Genomic DNA, 8,650 nt, shown 5'->3' with positions numbered 1-8,650 from the left:
TGGGAAAAAATAATTGCCTATGAAACAACGGACAAAGGATTAACCTCCAAAATATACAAGCAGCTCATGAAGCTTAATACCAAAAAAGCAAATAACCCAATCCACAAATGGGCAGAAGACCTAAATAGACATTTCTCCAAAGAAGACATACAGATGGCCAACAAACACATGAAAAGATGCTCAACATCACTCATCATCAGAGAAATGCAAGTCAAAGCCACAATGAGGTATCACCTCACACCAATCAGAATGGCCATCATCACAAAGTCTGGAAACCACAAATGTTGGAGAGGGTGTGGAGAAAAGGGAACTCTCCTGCACTGTTGGTGGGACTGTATGTTGGTACAGCCACTATGGAAAACAATTTGGAGGTTCCTTAAAAAACTACAAATAGAACTACCATATGATCCAGTCATCCCACTCCTGGGCATATACCCAAAGAAAACCATAATCCCAAAAGAAACTTGTACCATCATGTTTATTGCAGCACTATTTACAATAGCCAGGACATGGAAGCAAACTAAATGCCCATCAACAAATGAATGGATACAGAAGATGTGGCATATATATACAATGGAATATTACTCAGCTATAAAAAGGGATGAGGTGGAGCTATATGTAATGAGGTGGATAGAACTACAATCTGTCATACATAGTGAAGTAAGTCAGAAAGAGAAGGACAAATATTGTATGCTAACTCACATATACGGAATCTAAAAATGGTACTGATGAACTCAGTGACAAGAATAAGGATGCAGATACAGAGAATGGACTGGAGAACTCAAGATATGGGAGGGGGCGGGGGGTGAAGGGGAAACTGAGACGAAGCGAGAGAGTAGCACAGACATATATATACTACCAACTGTAAAAGAGTCAGTGGGAAGTTGTTGTATAACAAAGGGAGTCCAACTCGAGGATGGAAGATGCCTTAGAGGACTGGGGCAGGGAGGGTGGGGGGGACTCGAGGAGGGGGAGTCAAGGAAGGGAGGGAATATGGGGATATGTGTATAAAAACAGTTGATTGAACCTGGTGTACCCCCAAAAAAAGAAAAAAAGAAAAAAAAAGAAAAAAAAAGAAAAATCAGTCACTCTCAGTTCTGATTCTAGGGGTAAGAAACCTATGCCAGTAGTCATTATAGGGTATGGGGCTGATTATAAAGCCTCAAGATCTTGACTTGACTATACTGCATGAGACATTTCCTATCTAGCAAAACTACCCCTTTCTGACTCTCCTTTGAATCTTTTTTGACTCCTCTCAGGGTGAGTCATTTTCAGGGTATGAGAATCTTGCTCTCAGTAAAGAGTATTTTCAACTCTTGAGACTCCCATGGAGGCTCATCCTTAATCACAGGGAGAGAATGATTGCCCATGCATTTTAACCCCAGAGGCAGTAGAATGGAAAGAGGACTAGAACACAAAAGACCTGAGCATTTAAAACTGAGTCACTATGAGTGAATTGCTTAAGTTCTCTGAGTCTCAGTTTATATATTTACTTTAAAACTGGAATTATTGCCTTCCTGACAGACTTCCCAACATTAATGTGATTCTTAAATGGCATTATATAACCAAAAGGGCCTTCTTTATTCAGTAATAATAATCGCATGACATTTTCAATTTTATCAATCAAATATTAATCAATCTTTAGGCTCCCTTCTCTATAGTAACTAAAGGAAATGTATTTAAGCCAACAGGGCACATATTGGCAAGATCTTTGATAACATTACATATGATGCCATGCATCTCTTCATATGACCCCTGTCCTTTCCATCTCTTTCCCATGGTCTTAATTCAGGAACTTATTTTCAGCCCTAGTTATTCCAACATCCTCACTTAGACAGTTTTTCAAAGCCAACCCACCTCCATTCAAATGATGCTTCTTGTTACCAAGTCCAAGCCTTGTTCTGCTCACTACAGGCCAGTAAATCAGGAGGTGTGGTGTTGGAGCAAGTAATAAACACTTTATTCAGAAAGTTAGGAGTCTGAGAAGATGGTGGACTAGTGTCCTAGAGAATCATCTTACCGGGGTCTGGGTGCTAGTTTCTTTTACAGAACAAAGAAAGGGGGAGGTGAGGAGATAAAATAAAAGGTCATAAGTTGCTGCAAATATCTACTGATTTTGGCCAGACTCTGGGAGGGGATGTTACTTTCTTTTTTCTGCAGCCATTCACAAGTGGGCTCAGTCACAATGTTTCCTGTGAGCTGAACAAAGGTATTTTAGTTTAGCAATCAGGCATGGGGGGCAGGGTTCCTGAAGATGGGCTGTTATGTATATTTTAAGCTATAGACCACATCCCTTTAGTGATTAACTTGTAATAAAAGCAATAGGAAACAAAGGTTACAGTGAAAGAAACAGACCTAATATGGAGTCAGATTTGTTCTTCCCTATTACATCCTCATTCACCCAGAGTAATTGTTCACTGTCCTACTCAACATCCTTCAGTTCCCATCGACTTTCCTCCCCCACTATATCTTTAAGTCCCATTATATCATTAAGTCTAAATTCTTAACTTGGCATAACACTCAGGACCTTTCATGATCTGCCCTTTTAATCTCTCCCCAAAACACACAAATTATAAGGAAGACAGCTGAATATAGCATTAAATAGACAGCACTCAAATCCTGGTTTGCTGACTCCCAGGCCACTCTTTTTTGCCTGAATGATGCTGGTAAAAAATTTAACTGGAAAAGAAAATGTTATTATTCAAGTTAACTAAATTAGCATCAGAAGTACTGCTAACATTACAGAACTTCTACCTAATGATACCAAGCAGGGCCCTGTGGGTCTGCTGGGCATGAAGGCATTCTGTGCCCCCCATTTCTTTGATTACAAGAAATAGCCTTCTTTCAGCCTCCATAGGCTTCCCTGAGTTCTAGTGGGCAGATTCAAGCAGTTGTTAATTAGGGAAGGGAGGTAATGTGAAACCAGGGAGAAACAAACAGTCAAGAGAAACAATAATGCAACCTTGGGGCATGATCCTGGTTCCCCATCAATGGATACACACAATATCTTTGAGCTGTTTTTCAGATACTGAAACCCCCTCCAGGTGGGAAAAGTTAACAGTTAATGATGGTATGCTGGCGACAAGCATGGAGACACCAGACCAGCTGGAACCTGAAAGTTGATGATGCTGACTTACTTATTTCACCACCACCCATCAGAAAAATGTTCATGAGCTGATCATGCCCTTTTTGAACCATTACTATAAAACTTCTCACTATCTTCTCCAAGTTAGGGACACAGTTTTTCTAGGCAAGAGCCCAACGTGTCTCCCATTTGCCTGGAAAAGTAAGGAAGCTATCCTTTTCTACTTCACCCAAAATTCTGTCTCCAAGTTTCAATTTGGCACCAGTGCACAGAGAAGCTGAGCTTTTGGCATCACTAAGAAAGACAAATAAATAGAAAATAATATATATATTAGACCATGTTCATAAAAATAATCATGATAAGTATCATTTAATCAATACATACTATTGCCAGGTGTGGTGAAAAGAACTTTACACAAAATATCTCATTTAATTCTCATTGTAAGCATACAAACAGGTACCCCTTTGTCCCTCTTTTACAGGTGAAGGAACAAACTTAGATTATATTCCTTTCCCAAGTTCAAGCAGCTAAGTAAAGAGTGCATGCATCTGTGCTCTTAACCCCTATAATTTGTAGTTAACTGAAGTAGCCACCTTACTTTCAGGATGAGTGGTTAGGGAGGAAAACATTTAAAATCTGGTAGATGATAACACAAACTGCACATTTAAAATTAGAAGCATTAGTAAAAAGTAATAGTGAGGGGCGGGCGGGAGGTGCACCAGCGGCGGCGGCGGCGGTAAATCCTCCCGGCCGCTCACAGCACTGTGGAGCTGCATCCCCAGCCCGGCCTCGGACCGCGGCGCCCCTCCTGCCCCTCGCGGCTTCTCGCCCGCCCGCCCCTCCCCCCGGCGCGTCGGCCTTCACGAGCCGGCCGGCAGGCCGGCCTGGCTCCCCTCCCCGGCCCCGACGGGCGGGCGGGCTGCCCTGAGGAAGCGGGGAGGGGAGGGCTGGGCCGGCCGGCGGGCAGACAACGATGCCGAACTTCTGCGCGGCCCCCAATTGCACGCGGAAGAGCACGCAGTCGGACCTGGCCTTCTTCAGGTTCCCGCGGGATCCTGCCAGATGCCAGAAGTGGGTGGAGAATTGTAGGAGAGCAGACCTAGAAGATAAAACACCTGATCAACTAAATAAACATTATCGATTATGTGCCAAACACTTTGAGACTTCTATGATCTGTAGAACTATACATTTTGCAGAGGCATCAGAAAACTAAAGAATGATTGGGTTATTTTATTTCTCAAAATTAATTGAAGCAGATACTTGTGAAGTCATTGGGAGAGCCCTTATAGGACAGTTCTTCGAGATAATGCAATACCAACAATATTTGATCTTACCAGCCATTTGAATAATCCGCATAGTAGACACAGAAAATGAATAAAAGAATTGAGTGAAGATGAAATCAGGACACTGAAACAGAAAAAAATTGATGAAACTTCTGAACAGGAACCAAAACATAAGGAAATAAACAACAGCAATGCTCAGAACCCCAGTGCAGAAGAAGGGGGTGAAGAGCAGGATGAAGACATTTTACCTTTAACTCTTGAAGAGAAGGAAAACAAAGAATACTTAAAATCTTTATTTGAAATTTTGATTCTTATGGGAAAACAGAACATACCTCTGGATGGACATGAAGCTGATGAAATCCCAGAAGGTCTTTTTACTCCTGATAATTTTCAAGCTCTGCTGGAGTGCCGGATCAATTCTGGTGAAGAGGTTCTGAGAAAGCGTTTTGAGACAACAGCAGTTAACACATTGTTCTGTTCAAAAACACAGCAGAAACAGATGCTAGAGATCTGTGAGAGCTGCATTCGGGAAGAAACCCTCAGGGAAGTGAGAGACTCTCACTTCTTTTCCATCATCACTGACGATGTGGTGGACATAGCAGGGGAAGAGCACCTGCCTGTGCTGGTGAGGTTTGTGGATGAAGCTCATAACCTAAGAGAGGAATTTGTGGGCTTCCTGCCTTATGAAGCGGTTGCAGAAATTTTGGCTGTGAAATTTCACACTACGATAACTGAGAAGTGGGGATTAAACATGGAGTACTGTCGTGGCCAGGCTTACATTGTGTCCAGTGCATTTTCTTCCAAAATGAAAGTTGTTGCTTCTAGACTTTTAGAGAAATATCCCCAAGCTATCTACACACTCTGTTCTTCCTGTGCCTTAAATATGTGGCTGGCAAAATTAGTGCCTGTTATGGGAGTATCTGTTGCATTAGGAACAATTGAGGAAGTTTGTTCTTTTTTCCATCCATCACCACAACTGCTTTTAGAGCTTGACAATGTCATTTCTGCCCTCTTTCAGAACAATGAAGAAAGGGGCAAAGAGCTGAAGGAAATTTGCCATTCTCAGTGGACATGCAGGCATGATGCTTTTGAAATCTTAGTGGACCTCCTACAAGCACTTGTTTTATGTTTAGATGGTATAAATAGTGATACAAATGTTAGATGGAATAATTGTATAGCTGGCCGAGCATTTGTACTCTGTAGTGCGGTAACAGATTTTGATTTCATCGTTACCATTGTTGTTCTTAAAAATGTTCTGTCTTTTACAAGAGCCTTTGGGAAAAATCTTCAGGGGCAAACTTCTGATGTATTCTTTGCAGCAAGTAGCTTGACTGCAGTGCTGCATTCACTAAATGAAGTGATGGAAAATATCGAAGTTTATCATGAATTTTGGTTTGAGGAAGCCACAAATTTGGCAACCAAACTTGATATTCAGATGAAACTCCCAGGGAAATTTCGCAGAGCTCAACACAGTAACTTGGAATCTCAGCTAACCTCTGAGAGTTACTATAAAGAAACTCTAAGTATTCCAACAGTGGAGCACATTATTCAGGAACTGAAAGATATATTCTCAGAACAGCACCTCAGAGCTCTTAAATGCTTATCTCTGGTACCCTCTGTCATGGGACAGCTCAAATTTAACCCATCAGAGGAGCACCATGCTGACATGTACAAAGGTGACTTACCTAATCCTGACACACTCTCTGCTGAGCTACATTGTTGGAGAATCAAGTGGAAACACAGAGGGAAAGATATAGAACTCCCATCCACTATTTATGAAGCCCTTCATCTGCCAGACATCAAGTTTTTTCCTAATGTTTATGCATTACTGAAGGTCCTATGTATTCTTCCTGTGATGAAGGTTGAGAATGAACGCTATGAAAATGGGCGAAAGCGTCTCAAAGCATACCTGAGGAACACTTTGACAGACCAAAGGTCAAGTAACTTGGCTTTGCTTAACATAAATTTTGATATAAAACATGATTTGGATTTAATGGTGGATACATATATCAAACTCTATACAAGTAAGTCAGAGCTTCCTACAGATAATTCAGAAACCATTGAAAATATCTGAGACTTTTAAAATAGGCTTTCTCTTATATTTGATATTTGAAAAAACTCTATAAGAAATTTGAAAATAACTTACGGAAAAGTTGTAAGGTGTATGTAGGCCACTTAATCACTGAATATCTTGACCTGTAGGCCTCTCATTGAGTACCTTAGTCATTGATAATCTGCCTGTTTAAATGGCCCATTTGAACTCCCATGCTTTGGAGACCTTACTGTTCTTCCAGCAGATAGCATTAAAAGTACCATGTTACACTTCTGTGTGATCTCTGCTAATGGCACTTTGGAACTGTTTTAGTTAAGTCATTTTAGACATAACATTTATTACTGTGGATCTAATTATCGGGTATTGAGTTATCAGTTCTTTGAAGAAATACTTTCAAGGAGGTATGGGAGGAAGGAATACATTTTATAAAATGTTACAGTGAAGCTCATGACTGACCTTTGAATAGTAGGAGTTTTAAGTATGCTGTTAAAAATCTGTAAGGGACAGTTAAGAAAATTAAAGAGAAATGTGTAAGCTCTCCAAACAAGGGTTTCAGTGTAGATTTTGTCTTTATCAAATGAAGTTAAAGGAACAAGTTAAAATTTGAATGGAAGAGCCTGCCATTGTTGCTCCACATCTGGTTGTTACTGTTTACATTCCTTTATTGAGCCTACATCTTCATAAGCTTTTTGGCAGGTATCAGTGTATGTTGAGCACATCTGTTTCATGGTCAAGACAGGATCAGAGGCCATGGATACTGACAACTGATCTGTCTGTTTTCTTCTGTCTTCTTCCATGACTGTATCTACTGCCTCATCTTGATTTACAAGCAAAACCTAGAAAACCTACAAAAATCAGTGGTTTGTGGTTTATCTAGGGATAATACAGAAAATATTGCTGTTATTTTTGGTGAAGAAAATCAATTTTGTATAGTTTATTTCAACCTAAATAAAATGTGAATTTTGTTTAAAAAAAAAAAGTAATAGTGATAATAATAATATATCTCACAAACATACTATCTCTCTGGTTTGCTGAGTAGGCACATTCACATTTCTAGTTTTCTATGTAATGAAGAGTTTCCCAAAATACAATTGACAAAAATATGGTTTAAAATCAATTTAAAGTATATAAAAATAATATTTTCTATTTCTGCACTCATTGAAGTTATTGGGTATTTTGTGTAGCTATAGTTCTTCCTGAGCTGATTATCAAACATCTCTATGGTTTATTTTTTACTTTGTAAATATCACATTTAACTAAGAAAATGTTTATTAAATTGTCATTCATGAAGGTAAACAAATAGTTCCTGACATATATTTTCCCACCTTAAATTCAATTGACATGATCTAAGAAGAGATGTTAAATTAACCTCTGACATGCAAATTGTTTTCACATTTTCAGAGAAAAGTTGCTCTATAGCCATGCTTCCTCCTGACAATTATCTTCTTCCTCACCTAAATGAAATTAATTCTCCTGGACCTTTACATTCAAAGGATGTGTGCATTGTGGAATAAAAGGAAGATAATAAATTTCTTTTCACCACTTTCTAATTTATGTCTCTTATCATTGATCAATCCACCTGGTATTTGGGTGAGTTTAAATTTTTAATTAGCATAATTGGAGTATGCTTCCCAGTCAAAAATTGGTGCTGGCAACTCTAACTGTGAACATTTTTTTAACTTATTTAACCCAAAATGATTGTGAAAACCCTCCCTTTCTAGATTATTGAGGTGGGGGTTTTTTGTATTTCAGGAGTCCAGTGAATTTGATGAAAATACTTCTGAGAATCTTTTTTCAATTCTAATGTTTAAAAACAACACTTAAAATCTCATATTGATCTCAACTTTGTACAACAGTGCTTTGCTTTGGTAAAACTGCATAAATGGGCTTCAGCTCAGGAAGTTTCTAATTGTAGATAATCTTGCTGAAGGGAGATCATACTCCAGTCAATACTCAACATTTCTCTATTTTGTAAAAAGAAAATAAAAATCCAATATTCTCTAATGACATCTTTTGGAATAGGTTTCTTTCTGTTTAGGAAGAAGAATTCTACAATTGGGTGAAAATGGAAACAGTAACCTAGAACTCAAACTAATTTTATTGGTGGAAAAAGAAGGAAATGATGAGAAATGATTAACCTTGGAGGAAATGATTAGGAATAGTCAAGGGCTATTGCTTCTTTTCTTTCTTTTTAATTCTTTTTCTTACTCTCCCTTGCCATTTTGTTAT

General features: G+C 39.0%; 1 pseudogene; it reads left to right on the top strand.

Annotated features, from left to right (window-relative positions):
• Window positions 1-4,023: 4,023 nt before the first annotated feature.
• LOC130830908 (52 kDa repressor of the inhibitor of the protein kinase-like) lies at window positions 4,024-6,442 on the top strand (annotated as a pseudogene).
• Window positions 6,443-8,650: the final 2,208 nt, after the last annotated feature.

The sequence above is a fragment of the Hippopotamus amphibius genome, chromosome 11 (genome assembly GCF_030028045.1).
Source record: "Hippopotamus amphibius kiboko isolate mHipAmp2 chromosome 11, mHipAmp2.hap2, whole genome shotgun sequence".
NCBI classification, from domain to species: domain Eukaryota; kingdom Metazoa; phylum Chordata; class Mammalia; order Artiodactyla; family Hippopotamidae; genus Hippopotamus; species Hippopotamus amphibius.
This window is presented reverse-complemented; position numbering and strand designations above follow the sequence as displayed.